Here is a 22346-nt window from a genome sequence, read left to right as displayed (position 1 = left end):
AAGAGACCAAAGGTTAGAGAGCGGCGTGTTGGGAACAAATTTGAACATCAAGGAAGCTGGAGTAAACTTATGAGATTCATGAACCGCCGAATTCAAAGCAAAAGCTAACCAATGCAAGGACGTGTCCCACCTAGAATGATCGTCGTGATGATAGGCAATAAGCGCCGACCTCAGATTGCGATTGACCCGTTCAGCTAGAGATGGTTGAGGATAATAAGCCGAAGTAGTCACATGAGATATGGACAGATCAAAACAGAATTCACGAAAGAGATTGGATGTGAAAACTTTAGCATTATCAGACACAATATATTGACACGGACCAAAAGAAGAAAAAATGGAATTTAAACAAGAAATGGTGGACTGAGCGGTAGCCAGCTTAGTCGGGAATAACCAAGAAAATCTAGTAAAACCATCTACACATACAAAGATGAACTTGTTATCGTTCCCCTTTGACTGGGGAAAGGGTCCTACGTAATCGATGTAGAGACGTTCCATAGGGCGGGACGCTTGCTGAGAAGACAACAGACCTACCTTGGTGGACATAGTGGGTTTACTAAGCCAACATGACTTACAAGATTTTACCAATTCACGGATTTCTCCCTCCATACCCTTCCAGAAGAACATTTCACGAATCTTTTCACGGGTTTTGGAGACGCCTAAATGCCCCCCTAATGGGGCCTCATGATAATACTTGAAAATCATTGGTACAAGAACAGCTGGAACAACAACTTTCATTCTTTGATCATGCCTCGACGGGCAACATAAAACACCATTCCTCAAAACATAAGGGACGACATGTTCCCCAGAAGAAAGGGTTTCCATGATCGGAGCCAGCGTCGGATCTTCACGTTGATATTTCTCAATATCCCTAAAGAGCATGGGAGCATCTGTTAAGATGGCATTAACCTCAGATAGTATGGACACGGGAGGTGAAGAACTATCATCCAGATCAGGCGTCTCTACATCATTAGAAAACATACGGCTTAGTCCGTCATCAACCACGTTTTCAGTACCTCTGATATGCCTAACATCAAATTGGAAGGCAGAAATTCGGATGGCCCACCGGGCTATACGACCAGTACGACGCGGCCTACCTAAGACCCAACTTAAGGCTTGGTTATCGGTCTCCAAGTCAAGTTTGACGTGTTCCAGATACAGACGGAACTTTTCTAAAGCAAATAAGACTGCCAAACCTTCGAGCTCATAGATGGAATATTTGGCTTCTTGAGCCGATAGAGTCCTAGATGCATAGGCGATGGGTCGCCTCCCTAGTTCAGTCTCTTGAAGAAGGACTGCGGCTACTGCCGACGACGGCGCGTCGGTTTGGACGATGAATTTCTTGGAGAAATCGGGCATGGCCAGAACAGGGGCGTTACACAGAGCTAATTTGAGATCTTCAAAAGCGGCTTGTTGAGAAGGTCCCCACTCAAATTTGACGCCTTTCCTACGAAGTAAGTTCAAGGGCGCCGCTCTATTGGCGAAATTTGGAATAAATTTCCTGAAGAAATTCACCATACCAATGAACCTAGGAATACTTTTGATGTCCTTGGGAGGCTTGAAATCACGGATGGCCTGTGTTCTAGAGTGATCGACTGCGACACCATCGGGCGACACAATATGCCCTAGGAATGACATGGAGGGCTTAGCGAAGGCAACCTTGGACAACTTCACAGTTAACCCAGCCTTACGGAGGCGATTGAGAACTTCTTTCAGATGATCTAGATGTTCTTCGAAGGTCTCCGAAAATACGACATCATCAAGATAGTGGTACAAGTACTCGAATCTGATGTCGGAGAAGACCCTATCTAGCAGTCTAGTGAGTACAGCTGCTCCCGTGGGGAGCCCGAAAGGCACGCGGTTGTATTCATACAAATTCCAATCCGTGGCAAACGCCGTCAGGTGTTTAGATTCCTCTGCTAACGGTATCTGATTATAAGCCTTGTTAAGATCTAGGATAGTAAAGAACTTAGCCTTAAGAAACCATGAAAAACACGAGTGAAGGTCTGGAAGGGGCATAGATTGTAACACCACCTTCCGACTGAGAACCCTATAATCAATCACAGGCCTGAAGCCACCTTGGAGTTTCGGGACTAGAAAAATAGGCGAAGAATACGCCGACTTTAAAACAACCTTGAGACGACCCTGCTCCATTCCTTGTCCTACTAGCTTTAATTAAAGGACACTTATCCCGAAGATGGTCGGGCGACCCACAAGCATAACATTTACGGGCAGTGACGGTTCGGCGAGGTGGAGGCCGAAAATTACTAGAGTATGGAGGGGGTTCTTTCGCGACACGCAAGGTATCGGCGTATCTAACTCCTTCGGCTGAGACGGCCATGGCCTCTAACTCAACGAAAGTTTGCGGACGCGACGCAAAACACAAGTATGATCTGTACGATGGGGAAATGCCTTCCACAATGGCTTGTACAATTTGATCTTCGGGAAAATGAAGGGCAAATACCCTAGTATAAAACTTAATGTCTTGGATGAAGTCTGCCAAATTTTCATCCAGTCGCTGCACTCTATAATAATACTTCTGAATCAGAAATGACCTAGCTCGAGCTGGAATAAAATTTGCAAGAAGGTGTGCATGAAAGTCTTCAATCGATGACTGTTCAACTATTGCCCTAACAATTTTGTCCGAGAGGACACCTATTGCATACGGATATATAATTTGAAGAATTTGCGAAGCAGAGAGGGAGAACACTAGAGCATGATCTTGAAACTCAACTGAAAACCTTAAGAAAGAAATTACGTTACTGGTAGAGTTAACAGAAAACTTCGAAATACCTCTGAGCAACATTGCTAAAGGATGGGGCAAACTGCTGAAACCCGGAGACGTAGTAGGAAGGGGCCTAAGTGGCGGAGAAGCAGATTCGGAAGGAGCATTATTTAACACGAAGGGTGGAATGGACTTGCGACGATCGGGCATCGTTTCTGATGGGGCAGATGTACGTTGGGTAGTCGCCTCAGTACTACTTCCTTCCTCTTTAGAGGAATCCTCCCCACTAACAATATTTACTACCATAGGTTGGTCGACTTTAGGGATGGCAGGTCCAGATAACAACTGACTAACTTTACTAGACATTTGGGACAAGTTTTCGGCAAGGGCGCTAGCTTCCTTACCCTGAACGTCATTTAACTTCAGAGACAACAGATCACATACCCTATTATAAAAGTGGTACAACCTAGCCTGTACTCTTTTGAGTTGATTAGGTGATGGATCACTTACTTCAAAAAACTAACTACAGATGCTAGCTCATTAGTATTGTCATTGATCGTGGAGAGAGCATCGTCAATCTCTTTTTCTCCCAAAGTCGGGATGGTAATAGGTAAATTAGGGGAATCTTTTAGGTTATTGGAGTCGAGTGCAACCGTGCCTCCAGATTGAACGTTTCTGAGAGATAGTTCATAAATTAATTCCTCTTTACGCAAATAGAAAGGATGAAGAACCTCGCGAGGGCCGGACATGATGACAACATTTTTTGAAGAAAAAAAATTTCCAGCGACTAAGAAAATTGTTAGAGTTCGAATCAAAAACAATGTTTAGCCGTCAAAAGGAGCTAATTGAGACTCAATCAACCACGCTCTGCTACCACTTGTTACGGAGTTATCCGTGGTAGTTAGAGGTGAAAGAAGGTGCAGGGATGAACAGGTCTCAACTTACGAAATTAAAGTTAATTTAAAATTCAACAAGGTTATATTTCCTTTTCGAGATCAAGAAATAACAAGTACAACAGGAACTTAGTTATATAGCAACAAAATAAGAATGTACAATTACAGTTTATTAATGTATATTGGGCTTCGAGTTCCAGAAACACAATCCCTGAGCAATGAGCCCAACTTTACTTATACACAAGGTTTAACAAAGGGGCAGAAAACCCCAATCATGCCCAGGAGCACTCGCTCCCTATTACTCAGTAAAGCCTGCTCGAGGCACACAGAAACCAAATTTAAGAAAGAGGAACCCGCTCTCAAAGTTCAAGCCTATCAAAGGCCACACCAAACTCCACCTTCAAGCTGTCCTCAAAGCACATGAAAACAGGGGTAAAAATACCCAACCTACTGAGGCCTATTCAATAAAGAAACAGGACAATTACATGGCCCCCAAAATACCAGCTTGAGAGGAGGCGCAACTGCACTCCTAATACACTTCTTTAAAACCTATTTGTCACTAGGCCACTTATGCAAGGGCTAATCCCATACTACGGAGGTGACACGATTCAAAAATTTTATGGCATTACGAGTAGAAGGGAAACTGTCATAAAAATGTAGTCACCTCAAAACAAAATGAATGGGAGCTCGAGAGGGTTAGGCACTCTCTATCCCAATTTGTAGTTAAGGAAACAGAATTTATACCAAGTGTCTTTGACATTTTAAATATAGGTTATTACATGAGGAAATTTTCGAACCCGTCCCGAGGGTTAAACTGCTGAGCTAGCAAGAAAGTAAGTTATAAAAACGGCCATTACCTGATGGTTGAACTGCTGCCCGAAGAAAGAGGCGCTTCCCGCCCCCTGCTACATAATCACACAAAGAAAGATGTTATTGAAGTGGCGAGGAGACCAGAAAATCAGCAGTTGATATACCCTCGCGGAAGATTCGAGACGTTTCATGAATGATTACAACCTGCCCACAAACTTTTATTGGATAACAGCAAAAACTAATACACCAGACGAAGAAGAAACACCTCATTGGTGGAAAATTAATTACAGAAATTCCTGATTGGCTACATACAAAACAGGCGGAAAGAAAGGATTATATTGCCAACTTTCAAACCACAGAACAAAATTTAGCAAAAACAAAACTTATGAATGTTAAATTTCTTCCGGATTGTTCATGCCTTTACACCAGAGAGCGTTATCAGTTTTGGTATAGATATCTGTTAGAGAATGTTCAAAGTTCTTGCTATGGAGCAGACAAACACGAATCGAAATTGACATAGTTCAGAACACTTCAAAATTTACAGTAGAGACATCTTCTGAGAAACTTTAGAATTAACATGGTTGTTAAAGTTCAGGCTTCCTCCAGTAGAGGAGTTCTAACAGGCGCAATGTTTGAATTAGCGGCGCGGAGGTGTACCGCCCGGTACAAATATATTTGTAATTTTGATTCTAATGGCTATTATTGTGATATGCTTCTGGTCTCTGTCTCTTCAATTTTATAACGTACATACATACCTACATTATCATTATAGACTGTCAGTCTGAAGCCTCTGTGAATTTACAAAACGTCGCCACAATCCTCGATTTGCTACTAGTTTTGCGGCCTCATTTAGTTCTATACCTCTTATCTTTAAATTATTAGAAACTGAGTCTAACCATCGTCGTCTTGGTCTACCTCTACTTCTCTTACCCTCCATAACAGATCCATTATTCTTCCAGGTAACTATACTCCTCCATTCGCCTCACATGACCCCACCACCGAAGCCAGTTTAAGCATACAGCTTCATCCATCAAGTTCATTCCTAAATTAGCCTTTATCTCCTCATTCCAAGTACACTCCTGCCATTGTTCCCACCTGTTTGTACCAGCAATCATTCTTGCTACTTTCATGTCTGTTACTACTAACTTATGAATAAGATATCCTGAGTCCACCCAGCTTTTGCACCCGTAAGGCAAAGGTGGTCTGAAAACAGACCGATGTAAAGATAGTTTCATCTGGCAGCTGACTTCCTTCTTACAGAATACTGTTGATCGCAACTGCGAGCTCACCGCATTAGCTTTACAACACCTTGATTCAATCTCACTTCCTATATTACCATCCTGGGAGATGATAATATATTATATTTTACTCGTTTTTCAAAACAATTCACTTGATACTGTTCTGTTCTCTAATCACAGTCTTTTAAAACTGTATCTTCCAACTTGGTCATGGCCTCCTATAAACTTATAACTTAAGATTCCTTCCCATACAATTCCGGCCTGTGTGGTCCATACCTCTACTTGATGCCATTTTCAAACACATCAGAAAATGCATTGGACACAACTGACACTTGCAAATAGGAGACCAAACTGAAACGTCTGACAAACATAAAGCAATCCTACCCCTATTATCCAATAATACAAAACAAACCTGCACTTAGTTTTAGTCAAACAAAAACTGAAATTTTTGTACATCATAGAGTAACTTCTTCACCATCTTTCTATCCCAATGTCTATCATCCTGACCACGATGCAATATCCGAATATTTGAATATAACATAAAATCCTCTTTGCCCTACCTTTGAAACCCTTCCAGCTCCTGGCTCACAACATCCCCTAGATGACACTATCACAAAACAATATATAAAAGACGTACTAAAGGACTAAAGAGAACATGGCCTCTGGACTAGATCAAATTACTTACCGGCACATATCATAAACTCCACATCCCTTCCTACAAGTACAAAATATAGTATATACTCTAATGCTCCATCCTGGATTCTTCCCTCTCCACTTCCAACTGAGTACATGCCAACTACCATCTCAATTACATTCATATCAACCCATAATTCTCTTAACAGTGTGTTCTAAAATCTTAGTAATCACCTCCACTCACCGAATATACACCTATCTCAACTCCTTCCTCCTTATACCTCAGCCATAGGCTGGTTTCTGTCCTCAGCACTCCACAAATGACTTAATCTTTCATTATCTCTGCAACCCTCACAAAATATTTACCAACAAAAGTATGCGCAGCCCTTACCAGTCTTGATGGTGAGAAGGGCTTTCAACAGACTGATATAAAAACTCCATCACCTTCCAGTAATTATGACAAAATAAATGTCAATAACTACCCTACACCTTTCCAATTAAAGCAGGAGTACCACAAGGTAGGCCATTGTGACCACTTTGGTATGACCTGTTTCGTATCAATATTATTCAACCTCATTGTCAGTTTGCTGAACACACAAAAATACAAGCTGTAGAATCCATTAACTGACCCTTGTAATCCTTTCTCCAAACCAATTTAAACGACCTTGAACAATGGCTCAATCTTTGACAAATCAAAATTAAAGTAAGCAAACAATTTATGATTTTCCTAATCATAAAAGTAGATGCCGTCCTTCTAACAAACTCTACCTAACCCTAAATAATAATCAACCCCTTGCTGAAAACACCATTCTTACCTACCTGGGCATAACATTCCAAAATAATTTAGAATGGAATGTGCATTTAGACCAAATATATAAAAAGGCATCCTTCAGGATTCACCTCCTCTGCTGGCTGTTACATCAAACCTGGGGATTAAAAGCCATACAAATCATTAACATGTACTAAGCCTTTGCTTGACCTGTTATCACATACGCCTCATTATCCTGGATCTCCGCCTCTCCTATCCAATACTTAAGACATATTAAAGCTTGACGCCATGCTATCCGACTTTCTTAATGACTCAGACCAGAAACTAGACTCAAAGTGAAAAACAAGCTTTATACATTCCCTAAAATCCTTTCCCATCTATATTCTTTTTGCCTCCTCAACTTACAAAATGCAGTTTCTTGCAACTCACGTAAGCTTTTAGAAGCAATTATCCTTTTGCCTCTCGCCACCTTCATTCTTAAAAACCAATGAACACTTACCTCCAAGCACATCTTAAACTGAAAATGGAATTATGAATAACTGCAGATCATATATCTCTGGGCGAGATTCTTCTTGTTATTTTTCTTCTCCTCAGAAATTATGACAACCTGGCTTATTCACATGGAGAAGCATTTGTTAATAATTTTATGACATTGATTGCATACCTAAATCTAGAATATATATAAATTTATATAGGTAAATATATAAAATATATTTAATATTGTTCTATTTCAAGATAAAACAATGTTTACTGTCCTATTCTCATATTGGTAGCGATTCACTACTTTAACAAGAAAGAGACTTGTATTACTGATGAAGTGCTTTACAAAAGCGGAAGAAAAGATGTAAATTTACTTCCATAAAACGTGTGAAACTAGCACACAACCGTAACAAAAACAAATATTTGTAAATGTAATTGGACAAAGAGTCTATTTTCTGGACTGATGGCCCAAGCCCGTAGTGAGGGCATTAACTATTAAAATGAAAAGAGTGGTTCATCTCTCTTTGCATCTCCCTGTCATTAGGAAAATATCTACCAAGGAACAACCCAATCCGGGTTATATTTGCAAGGTGTGTGAAAGAACCTTCCCTTTCGGGCACAGCAAGAGACATCAGAGGATGCCATGTAGTATTATTTTCTGGTGCAAACACTGTAAAAGTCTGTTCTAGAACCCTTCCAAAGGCAAACATCATGAAGAAGCTTGTAGTGTATCTTCATGCTCAAATCTCAAAAGAAACAGAAGCAAAATAAAGAAGAGTAAGAAAAAGATCTCAATGACTTTTTACCATCAGATTTTTAAAATTCTACTTCACTGCATAAAGCCTACTACATGTTTTATTACAGTGCAAACATCAAAAGAAGAAGAGCAGCACGATCAGGTACAAAATCAAGGAAGCAATGAAAAATAAGATGGCCAAGAAGATCTCTATGCCTTTTTACCAACAAAGCAGGTTAAAAAATGTTTCTACACATTAACTGTGTTCTCATAGTCTGAAGTGTTAACAACAAGCCTCTGTTACTATGTGTAGATGTAAGATCCCAAACCTACACACAGAATGCTTGTAACTGCTAAGAGCCCATCAAGATTGTCATTATACAAAGTATGAAGTGGAGATTCCAGAAATAGGGCAAGAATTACATTGTGTGGGCATTATTGAGTAATAGCATTTACAGTACAGTCAGTACAGTACCTTCCTAAACCTATGCTTTTTTCTGTACCATAAGGTACACTATAATATTGCAGACTCTTCAATAAACTCCATCTCCAACTCTATCTGTAGAGTTTGTCTCAAGCCTGGACAAAGCAAGAGAGTCATACTAAATACTAGGCTAGATAAAATGGTAGTTTAGGGGGAAGTAAATAATGTAATTCCTATATAACAGCATTAGTGGTCGTTCTATCGAAAAAGGCTACATAACTAAAGGTGTAAAACATAAAATTTCTAATCATTTTTGTCCGAACATGAGCTCGTACAGGCTATATTAACCCTACAAATGTTGGTGTTATATTCTGTAGTGCCATGCATTAATGCTAAAACTGTAGTGGTTTAGAAAATATATTTTCAAATTAGTAAATATTATCAGAATCCAACAATTTATATGCCATTTTGATCAGAAAGAGTTCACAATTAAAAGATGTATAAAAGCTTAAAATAGTACAATTAGAGTTCCTTATAGGAAGCTAACTATTTGTTGGTTACTATTTTGAAAACACAAAGTGAGATTGCTCAAAAAATGTCATGATAACAAGAAAAGCAGAAATATAGAAAGTTCTTTTAGGTCACAATAGGGGAAAAAGAAAACAATCCATGTATTCTGATTCTACTTCCTCTTCCTGAGCTTTCTGCCTTTTGTGTCCACTTGCTTTGAAGAAGTGCTCTGATTGATCCCAGCATGCTTCATGGACTCCCACATTATATCAAGGATACTGTCCCCGTTAAAATTGGTGATATTGTGAATATTTTCAACAAGTGGAAAGTAAAAGTTTTATTGTCTGCTTGGAACTGCAGCATGTCATTTGGGGAGTAGTGGCGAGCTAAGAACGAGCGTTTTTCGTCGTTCAGAGGGGTGATACACGGCCAGGACTGTGCCAAGGTCAAAGCAAACCACGTGAATACCGCCGCACGCGCGCAACTCATATTCTGGATCTGGAATAGTCTGAGCCAATTAAATGAGACCATCAGCCAATTATCGTTCTCGCTGAAGATCACACCTCCCAGGCTGATAAGATAAAAAGGCCTTGTTACGAGTAAATCGCTCTCTCTGAATATCCTTTGCTGTGTTGCTCTCTGAATATTCTTCGCTGTGCTGCTGTGTGGGACACTACGTTATCGGACCTCGTGGAGAAATAATTTCCAGTTCTGCCAGAATTTAGCGAGATAATTAGTGAATTTCTTATGGAATAAAGCACGCCTTAAGAACCAAGTTAAGTGTGACTGTGTAGACGAGCTATTAATATTCGACGTGTGCTTGTGCAAAATACTTAATCTTGTCATCTCAGTTACAGCTTGTGACCGGAAGTCTACGGAAGTCGTCTTAGAAGTTGAACACCTCAAGATGGACAATTCCACAACCACCGACAACACAACTTCATCGAGGGACACCTGCTACAAAGCCTCCATGGAGCTGTAAGATGTGAGGCGTATCTGGTAATTGGAAGGAGACTGACTGGAGGAAAATGCTGGAATAATTGACTGTCGACGGGAATCGAACTCCATCTAAAACTTGAGTACCCTTTTAATTTAATTTATCTGTCTTACCTTTTGTACAACTAGAGGTCTTTCTTCTTTAAGTCATAGATCTATTAGTTTGTTGTAGTTAGAAATATTTCATTTTTCCATTTCCATTTCGTGGTAGACTAGGTACGTGTGAATGAAATTTTTGAATCTATTAGAGTAGACATGTAGGTTGTCTTTGAATGACTTCCCATGCTTAGGAGTTTTATACTTAATAATCACTGACCACACGATAAATCTACTTCCTTTGTAATGTTGAAAGTTACTGGACTGAAATTTACGTGTACATTTTGAGTGAATAGGGTCGAACCTAGTGTCTTTCATGATCACTTGTTGTATTTATCATGAAGTCATCTAATTTTACGATATTCCACGAGGATCAGTAGATGTAATAATCACTTAAATAATAATAATATTGACTAAAGATCAGGTAAAACAGAATTAAATGCTCGTGAGCCATAAATTTATAGTAGAGTCCTTATATGTGAGATTGAATGTGCTCAGTTCATGAAGGGTCTGGAATATGACCAATCCTGAGGGATATTTGTCGTATAATTGAGCAATTGATGATTTAATGATGATATTTGACTTGTTCTTGTGTATTGGGAGCACAAGACAGATTATAATTATTGGAGCACGTGTTGCGAATGTATTTCACAGGTAGGGAATAAAAATAGTACGATTAAGGGTCACGCTCGCGATAGTTTCAACCTGTAGCCCAAACGATGGTAGTGCTTATGGATTTTACTAGAATCTCCCATTATTTTAAGAGTTAGATGAACTTACATTGATATGTGAAATGTGTTTCTACCAAGTGATACCCAAGACTTCGATCACTAGTCACCATTAATGAAGAATAATTTCAGTGCACAGATTATTTCTGCTAGATATTACGCGACCTGTCCACTAGTAAAAATCATGAATAAACTTGCCAAAACAGGATTCGATGTAAATAATGTACATAAAAGACGTGTTTCATAGTGTGAATGTGTGTGTGTATGTAAATATGTATATTTTTCTTGTATCATGTTGCTCCCATTTAATTTGATCTGGTCATGCACTTGCTGCGACGCAGATTACACTCATCGTTGTGTGTTGCCTTAAGAAGTAATTTTCATGCCCTTAAGGGAAAATTTGATCAACTTAAGTCGAGGAAGACTAGAAAAGGATTTATTTTCTTCATTAGCGAGATTTAAAAGGAAAGATCATCTCGTTATCTTACAAAGGCACTCGATTTGTAAATAAAATTTATTTAACTAGCTCACACGTGGGTAACGTAAATTTCTGACACATTTATAGTTGAACTTTGAAATATTTTAAGATTAATTTGAACAGAAATGCAATACAAAGATCAGAAGTAGAAGTTTGTTAGCCGCATGATTACTTTGAATCATGGTGAAACCAAGTCATTAATAATTAATTGAAAAGAATTATTCTGGAATGCTAATGACGATCGCTAGGTAAATGATGCAGTGGAAAATTAATGAGAACATGATCGTGTGACAATGAAACATAGGTTAATTAAATGATGAGAAATTAATAATAATAATAATAATAATAATAATAATAATAATCAGAATAATGATTAATTAATTTTGAGAATTTTTGGAATCAATTTTCATTTTCTACTGAAGTTCATGTTGGTATCATTGACTAATATTAAATACTGTAAATGATAAATTCAGTTGAGTACATCTTAAAACCACGTGTTGAGACTACTTTGAATTGGTAAAGCTTTGAACACATTTATTGTAAAACCCTCGTTAGCAAGACAGTTGTTAATGATTTTATGAACTTCTATGTTAATTTATTTAATTCTTTCAATCAAATGTTTTGATTTGGAAAGGCAAGAGGCCTAATTTTTCTTTGGTTTTCATTACAGCACAGTAAGGCTGGAGATTATGAACACGTGTCACTCTAAATAAGGAGGAAGAAAATCAATATTATGGAAGTTCTATGTAAAACAAAAATATCAGTAAGAATATTTTCATTTATTGTCTGCTTATGTGAATAAATGTCAGAGTGTTGTTTTAACATTTCTTTTTATCCTGCTTGGTCATCAATCCTTGACATCCCTTAAATGCCTCTAGAAAGTGATAGCCAACGATTAAACGGTCCACCTCGGGATCTCTCGCTCGATGGCTGGGCTTAGCTCGGGAAAAATGGGGGCAATACCAATCTCTGGATTGCCCTCCCTTTTCGGTTGTCGCACATACAGAGCACCTCCTAAGTTGTCTGCATTGGTGTATCATAATCTGACAAATTATTTGAACTTCCTCGAACCTCACCTAAATTTTCAAAGTCCTCAGAATCATGTTCATTATCAATTTCACCAAAGCCATTACCCTCATGAAAAGCTTGTAAAATATCCAATTCAGTCAGCATTGTTTTTGATTTTGACGCTGTCATGTTTGTTTACTACAGTTATATGGCAACTAGTATATATGGGATTTGTATAGACTTGAAACTCTAACAAATACTACCAAAAGTGAAAATAGTGGTGAGACATTCAAGTTGATGTAGTATGAATGTTTCACCAACAGATGACATAACAGTCAAGAAAACACATTAACTGAGGATCTCAAAATGGGATTCTGGCAACACAGGAAGGCGCAGTGAGCCACTTTTAGAGATCCTTGGCACTTCTTGGGTTAAACAGATAATCATGAATTTTAACTTTTACTGAGTTGTGAGAAATCAGTTGCACAAAATGTTAAAAAGAAACTTGCAATGCACATCTCATTAATCCACACTTATTAGTCAATGCTCATTAGGCAGCACACATTGGTGTCTGCAATAAGCCTTTGCTCAATTACCCCTGATCATTTGCTATTGTTTATTAGCCGCTGCTCATTAAGTCATGCTTACTTGCTCCTTGTTCATTAGTGACTGCTCATGGCTGATGACCATGCAGTTTTTCACTGGCTCACCTCTCACCTAGGCAGTTTTTCAAACTTAGAAGATGGATGAATTTTTGCACCACATTTAGAATTGGATGACATTTTCTCAGCCTAAGTTAGTCTATATAAACACGATATGCTACTAAGTTCTTAATTTCACTTCCATCATTTTTAGATCAGCCTTTTAGGCTGATGGCCATGCAGTTTTTCAAGACTCGAAAAGCTAGTGCCCTGCCACCTAAGCTACTCTGCCTAAGTTGCTCTACAAAGGTGTGTAATGCTGTTAAGTTTCAAAATCACCCCTGTCTAGTGAGCCTTAGATCAGCCCTTTAGGCTGGTGAATGTGATGTTTTCAGCACGCAAAAGGCAAGTGCACAGCTCCTTGAGCTACTCAGCCTAAGTTAGTTAACACCGATTTGATAGCTATCTTTCAACACATTCTGAACACAAATCTTTAATCCCTAAATGATGTAAATATGGTACGCAATTAGAAGTCTCTAAAGTTGAAATCTATAAGTTCAAAAAGTTAACATTAACACATGAGAGACTCCGTGGTCACTCAGGTCTGATACTCCGAAGTTGACCTCCACTATGTGCATATAAGCAATTTAAATGTGCCATGCTTTACACCACCTCCCCAGTCCCATATAAACAATGTATAGTCATCATCCTGTACAGAAATACAAGTTCAGATCCGAGTCCCTCAGGTTACCTTCCATTTCGCACTTATCATTGTTAAGCCTTACACCATCTCCTTAATTCAATTAGCAAAATCTGTAGCCACCACAGCCACCATCTTGTTCACAGACCAGCACCGAGTGACTGCGGCTACCTTCCAATGTTATGCCCCTATCAATTAAAAATACTTTTTAAGCCTTAGACCTTCTCCCTAGTCCCATTAGTACAATGTGTAGCCACCATATTGTTTCAAGTTCAGCTCGCAGTCCCCAAGATCACCTTCCAATGTTATGCCTCTGTGAGTAAAGCATACGTATTAAGCCTTACATTATCTCCCTAGTCTCATTAGTACAATGTGCAGCCGCCTTTTTGTTCCAAGGTCAGCTTTGAGGGAGCTAATGCTTCTGCGCATTGCACCAAGATAATTGGAGGTACGTTGTCCAGGTTGGAAGCAGCATGCGGTCCAATATTTTGAAGGCTGTTAATTACCTCAATCTCTATGAAGTAAAGGTTGAAGAGGGACAGTGGTAAGGGCTGAGCTGTCTTGGGGTATATATTTATACTTTTCTCTGGTTCATTATTGTCCCCTTTAAATTTCGCACTGAATATTGAGGCAATGGCCTCAGGGGAGGCAACTAATGTTTTTCGAATACAATGCACTTTGTACTGATTTGCCACTTTTACTATTAAGGTATTAACACATATCTTTGCTGTTCTTACTAATCTTGTTTATGTAGTTTATGTATACTTCGTGGATGAGTTTCCGGTCGTATTCCTCAGGCATTTATATTTGCCCCACATAAGATTGCTTGGATTCTGTTCCCATTTCCTGCAAAGCATATTCCTTATGCTTTATCATTTTGACTATTTCTTTTGTGACCTATGGAGGTATTTTCTTGGTAACAAAGGGTAGATGGATTCTTAGATGTTATGATAGTAGTTCCCAGCCAGTTTTTTGTAGTTACAGAATTCTCACTTAAATTTTTTTACTGGTGGTTTCTTGTATTTTTTGGTAACTGTAACTGCTAAATGTTCAGAGAAACAGAGGATTACTTCAGTGTTCAGTACTGAGGATAGAGGGTGAGTAAGGACAAGAGTTTTCATTTTCATTATACGGGTTGGTTCAGTAATCAACTGTTCAAATAACACATCACACAATTCTACAGCGAAAGTTACTGCTAATGGACTGATGGGAGGAGCTGAGGGCGATCATGCTGGCAAAATATTTCCAAGATAAAATCACCAGCCTTCTAGATACTTCTGATTCAATGTTGCATATTTTGTACAAGGTTTAGAGACAGTAGTAATTACCCAATGATGTCACTGGGGGAATTCAGAGCTCGGTGCATGGAACCCAAAAGGAACTTGCTTCGAGCGCTCATGACTTCTACCCAAACAAATTCTGCCTTGTTTCCAGCTGCTCACATCGCAAAGGGTTGGCAATAAGTGTTCCTCCCCATGTGGTTTCCTAAATACTGTGTATGACTGAGGTACAACTTGTATGTCACAGATTGGTGAATGCACTAATGCACACAACTGGTGGGTCTAAAGGAGCAGGAGTGGCTGGAACTACTTGTATACGCTTCACATATTCCGGGCTACAAGCATTAAACAGTAACCCTCCTGTTAGCAGCAGTCCAAGACTCTGAGTTGCTAAGACAACTATTTCCACTGTTTGATGTTATGTTAAAAATGATTTTGAGATGGAGGAAAACTACATTTGCAACATGACCATGTCTGTACCCCTGAGCTGATTTTCCACAGTACAGATTGCACATGTTCAATGAACTGGTGACTGACAAAATGTACACATCACAAATAGCTGACTCACATGACCATCAGAATTACACACATTATACAGGTTTTTGAATGAGCCTTCTGAGTGGTCCTGGGTTCCATTCCACATGTCCACTAAGAGTAACTGAACACATCACAAGGTGGAGTTTGACAACCTTGCTCCCTACAAACCTCTATTTCTTAAACGTCCTTTTTCTCATCCCTGTGTTGGACTGTAGACCTTCACAACTACACCATGCCCTAGAATTAACCTCACATTTAGATATTACTAATAAACTTTTTACCATTCTAAATAACACTAACTCAGTGAACTCATTTCACTACGGAGCTGCTTGCCACCATTTTGAACTATTTTCTGATTAACTTGTTGTGATGAGTAGCAGATTTAAATATTCGAGAATAAAATTTGTGTAGAACCCAACATTAGATTCCGTCACTTTCATCCAATACAACCAGACAAGACGCAGAGTTGCCAACATTTCTATTAAAATACACTTCCCACCTGCCTCAACACTGAGGATGCTGAGGCCAAACTTCCGCTTTGAATCCAGCCCCACTTTTGTTTCTCTTTGTCTCACCTAATTTAACCCAAACAGGATGCAATTCACAAATAGATTGCTTACCTATCACTCATGACCATATTTCAGTGTAACTGATTTGATGCTTCTTGGAATATTGTGATGAGTGAGTAAGTGGTATTTTGTATTTCTACCATACATTGGCTGTGATCACCTGGTTTTGGTAAAATCAGCTACTACTTACAAAGTCAGATGTGAAAACAAAGATTGTGAAAGAGCAACAGGAGGCCAAGTTAAATGTCACAGAGCAATAAAGACTTGACATTCAGAAAATTAAATAACTTCAAACTGTGCAAAGCAGTGTTTATAACAGGATGATAGAGGTGAAGAAGAATAAACAAAATACAGATGATGGAATATAACATACCAGCCTATGAAGATCACTGCTGGAGTTTCGGATACTGGATCCCAAGATCAGATTTTCAAAGGTCAGAATTAATTTTGGGTATAGAAAACAAATTGGGTACAACATGACATGATCATCTACCTGCAAATAATCATACCTGGAAGTATAAAAAAGGTTTCAGGCAGGAGTTGATGTGGTTCTTCCATCCGAAACATTTTTTAAAAATATGTACCTAACAACAAGAAGATAAAAATATGCTATGTCATCATAGGAACCACCGTATTCTACGGCTTTGAAAGTTAACATGCCATAGAAAGCAACAGTAAATATATGGATATTGCAGAAAGAATACATTTGTGAAGTATCACTAATGAAATAAATTGGAGTTCGATAGAAGACTGCAGAGATATACAGAGATATGAAAGGAGATGGAATCATGTGCCTAATTCGAAGCAGCTTGATTGACTGGACTGGTCATCTTGCAAGAATGGCTAACAGAAAAGTCGTGGTCAACCAGACATCCCAGAAACACCTATAATAATATGGAGAACAGAAGTGGATGGTATTATTAGTTATCACTGTACTGGCTCAGATACAGAGTGGTGCAATCTAGGCTTCCTGCTGATCACTAGATATTACAGGCTGAGTTACTGTGACTTTGAGGAATTTTCTCACGAGCCACGATCAAACTAACACGTTTGAACTTTGTGTGAAGCACAGTTGACAGAATTCGAGGATGATCTGTTTGGACATGTGCTCGCTTTGAACCCACAATATTGGGATCTCGAGGTCTTCACTCCACCACTTGACTACAGAGGGAGTTACTAAACACATAAAAAGCAAATTCCATATTGTAGAGGATTAGGGGTGTAGAATATAATTAGGCTAAACTGTACTTACTTGTCTTCTTCTTTGAAACAGGTGACCAGCTGACAAACTGTATGTTCATCCACACATATTTCATCCTTAGTATTGGTAGAAGGCTGTAAGGAATAAATATGCATCCAAAGTAAGAGATGTAAAGAGATAACTAGAGTAAAAGTTTATAAATGTACATGACATACCTGACAAAATAAATTTTATTGTTGTACAATAGAAAATATCAGTTTATTCTCATAACGTAAAAAGGAATTAAACAAACAAGTGTCAAGTCACAATTATGTGATGAACAGGAAGAAGTAAATGAACTCATAGTAGGATAAAGAGGACAGCATTGGAAGGGGGAGCAAAAGAAGAAGAAAAACTTGAAGGACAAGGATAATCTCCACATTTCTTGCCTTCTCTTCCTACAACATCCTGTCATTGTGTTCATTGTATTATGTGTTCTTAAAAGATCAGTCACTTGTTTGTTTCTTTATTGCCACCGAGTACTCTGATTGTCAAACAGGCATACATTGGATCTTAACCTGAGAAAGGTCAATCTCTTGCCTACCGTGTCCAAGTTCGGTTAACAGTTAGTCAATTGTTGCACTTTTCACTGATTCTAGACAATCTGAAGGCCTTATCAGTATAGACTTACAACATTTACATTCAGATTTTAAACGACAATGCCAGCCTTGTTTTCTAGGGATAGCGGGTACACCGCATTCCCGTAAGCACCAGAATTGATTCTAGGACAAGTTAGGGATTATTATCAGATTCCAACGGCCAGTTGCTGGTCCAGTCACCCTACATGAGAACAATGAAGGCTAGAAAGCTGACAATAATGGCCAAGAAAATTTCTTGTGCTCATCACACATCAAATTATAAACTGCAGGCAATCAGGCTGAGCAGAGGTCACTTGGCAAAGTAATGCTCATCAGAGCCTTAGCACCATGGGTTTTGGTTTGGTGTTTAAAGGACTCTGTTCAGAGTGTTTAATGTTTCCTAGACATGAGCAGAACAGCCTAACATTTAAAAAAATGATCATTCAACTGACATACCCTACACTTAACGTTGTATGCAATGTTAGGTTATTGTTATCTCTCTGTTCTTTTAAAGAGAGAAACCTTACACTTTGCTTCCTCAGAAGTGAACTTTCAACTGTTCTAACAAAGGTGAAAGGATTCAGTATAGTGAACTGTCAATGAGTATTTCACCAATAGGGCAATGGTGAAGTGAATTCTTCAATTTAAACCATACTAATGAAGGATGAAGGAGATTAACAGATGTTGTATATTTTGAAGCTAAACAACCATCGAAAGAGAAGAAAATCCCAATGTCTTGTGTAGCAAATGCTGCAAAAAGAAATCAAGAATCCAAAGTACATAGGTAAAACTGCCCTGGAATTTCTCAAGGCTCAATTCTTCTCAGATAAGTCTCTTCAGGATTGGCTGCATTCGTGGATATATGCTACGTAGCACATGTAGCATTATATTAACTAAAATGTAAAATTTCGCACTGGAAAGGCAACACATTTCTTCACAACAACAAAGCTTCACACAACAATCTCTATTAACTTCATGAGAAAATACGTGCTTGAAATGGGCGATTCTCCAGATATATCCATAAAATGATTTCAATGGACTGTGCATATGAAGATTAAGTAGACCACAGGTGGATGAAATCAGAAATGATGTTTAATTAGCACCAGAAAATGAAGGCAAACTGAAAATGGGAGATAAGATGGTTGGAACTTTAGTAGTGACAACAATGCTGCAGAGACACCATGCAATGGAATCTAATAATGTCACTGACAGCACACGTTAGTTACATACCTACCTTACTTCAGAGCATATGGACTCTCCCTTCTCTCATCACGTGCATGCGAACTGGTATAGGGAACACAGCTTCATATTAGCTGGCAAACTAAGATAGTGTTATCACTACGTTTTTGAAAGAGGAACAATGGGATTGGATAAAGATTTAATGTGCCAGAGGTCATACAGCATGACAGTAATACCAATATAAATGGTCGGTTATTGGACATTATAAATTTTCCAGTTAACTCATTCCTGGTTGCCAGCGTTTCGCCCCATGTGCTAGGCTGGGCTCATCAGTTGGTACGTAGCACACCTAGCAAGACGCTGGCTAGTGCATACTGTGGAGGCCACTGCGTAGGCTAATTGTAGCCACCGGCAGTGCCAATGCACTATGACAGACTTTGTCTCATTATCAAAAATTGATCGCTGCCTGGCCATCGGATGATATAGATGTTGATTCCCATTGGGGAATCTGAAATATTTGTTCCGAATGAGTAAATTTATAATACCAATATAAATGGTCCATTATTGGACATTATAAATTTTCCAGCTAACTCATTCCTGGCATACGGGAGCCAAACGCTGGCAACCAGAAATGAGTTAGCTGGAAAATTTATAATGTCCAATAACAGACCATTTATATTGGTATTATAAATTTACTCATTCGGAACAAATATTTCAGATTTCCCAATGCGAATCAACATCTATATCATCAGCATGACAGTGTCATCAAGGTTTTCAAGAGACTTGCGGGGAATCTGCATTGCTTTACAGAACAGTGGCATGGTGGGAAAAAGCCTTCAGACAGGAACGCCAATATGTGGCAGACATGCATCAGCCAGGTCATAGTCTTGCCATGTTAATGTACACTGGTCTATGTCATATGATATGTGAGCTGGCCTGAGACACTGGATTAGTGAACTGTGCTTCATATTTGAAGGAGCACCTGGGCATGAGAAAAATGTCATCACAATGGGTTCCAGATGATACAACTGAAACGCGGAAATGATTATGAAACGATGCTGCTCGTAACCATTTGGAGCATTATATGTGCTTTCCTATGCCGCATCATTACGCTGCATGAGATATGGGCTAAACTGTATGAGCCGTAACTGAACTGCCAATCGAACTAATGGTACCGTTACGGGAAACCACAAAGCGTGAGAGTTCGTGAGAACCCCAGCCATGTGAAAGTTATTGTTATTCTCATGTACGACTGTGATGGTTCTATCCTAATCAACTATGTTCCCCAACAGCATACCGTAAATTTGTATGACCCCTCAATTTCCATGACAACGCTCGGCCGCATGCAGCGCAAACAGTAGCTGATTTATTCGGTCGACGAGGCTGCGAATTGCTGTGCATTCACTATGATCCATGGATTTAAGCCGTTATGACTTTGACTTGATTCACAAGAACAAGGAACCACATCGGAGCCTTTACTCCAGAACTCATTGAGGGATTTGTAAGGCAGTGAACCGCTCCATTCTAACTAGCAACCCAACAGGTGCTGCAATAGATATCCTATGACTTCAGCACTGCTGGTAAGAGGATGACCACAATGCTGCTGACTACTCTGAAGGACAGTAAATCTTGGTATAACATTCATCTATTGTGTATGAGTTGTAATTAAATAGTAGCTACTATTAAAGTTCCAACCCTTGTATACATACAATAACTTTCTATTTACAACTTGCCCCTTCTCACACAAGCACAGATAGCTCTAATGACGTGATGGGATAGGAAATGTCTAGGAGTGGGAAGGATGAAGCCTTGTCATTAATTAAGGTATAGTTCCAGCATATGCCTGGTTTGAAAGTGGGAATCCACGGAAAACCATCTTTGAAAGAATGGCTGAAAGAAAAGTGCAAGGATGTTCAAGGCTTTATGGCCCTGGGAAGGGTAGAAACTGCACACAGGATATTCAAGGAAACCTTTGCAGAAAGGTAAACTAGGTAAGAAAGAGGAATGATTGCTGATACAGTTTTTCTGATAGTCAACAGCTTGCTGATAAACCTATGAAATTACAGTCCAAGGATTGGGGTCTAATTTTATGTGCATCCTTCCCACTGTATCCAAGCAAATCCCCTCAACAACAGCTCAGACAGAAAACTATTTCTAGGGAAAGAAGACAAAGCAAAATATTGCAGGGACGTATCCAACAGTAGTATCAAGGTAAAGAAGTAGATGAAAAGGTTCTGAAGCAACAAGAGGCTGTTGTTGCTGATGAAATGTGAGACCTAATTTTACGGTCAGAATTCTATGAAGTAATTTTGTATTCCTATGTTACCTAAACTGAGTTGATTATTCTTTGTTTTAGGTATATTACAATTTGCTACACTTCCATGTCTTCCTGCCAAATTGAGATGTTCCCCAACAGAAAATTCCGAGTATTTAGTTTTCAACCAATAAACATTTTCTTGTATCTATTTAATTTTCCAATAAAATTTCGAGGTGTGTCAGGCCTTAGCCCAGAGCTCTCCAGAACCTTCCTCTCGAGTAAAAAAAGTGGCACATTTTTGAACCAGGTTGTGTTATTGATTGTCAAGTCTGCCGTGTGTGTTAACAGAGGAGGTGGGAGTCTGGCCTATCAGCGAATTTTCCATCAGAGTAAGTATGTATATGTACATTAAGGCAGAAACAGGTTCAAAGAAGGACATTCCATGAATCATTAATGAATAAGGGAAGTGTTTGTGTGAACATTTTCAAAAGGCAGAAGTATTCAGTCAGCAGTATGTAAAGATTGTTGGTTACAAGGATAATGTCCAGATAGGGGAGGTGAATAATACTAAAGAAGTATTAAAATTTACCTATGATAACAATGACATTTACAGTAAGATACAAAAGTTGAAAACTAGAAAAGCAGCTGGAATTGATAACATTTCTGGGGATATACTAAAGGCAATAGGTTGGGATATAGTATCATATCTGAAATACTTTCTTGATTATTGTTTGCCTGAAGGAGCTATACCAAATGAATGGAAAGTTGCTATAGTAGCCCCTGTGAATAAAGGAGAGGGTGATAGACATAAAGCTGAAAATTACAGGCCAGTCAGTTTGACATG

Source organism: Anabrus simplex, chromosome 5, assembly GCF_040414725.1.
Source record: "Anabrus simplex isolate iqAnaSimp1 chromosome 5, ASM4041472v1, whole genome shotgun sequence".
NCBI lineage: Eukaryota > Metazoa > Arthropoda > Insecta > Orthoptera > Tettigoniidae > Anabrus > Anabrus simplex.
Note: the sequence above shows the minus strand (reverse complement) of the source record.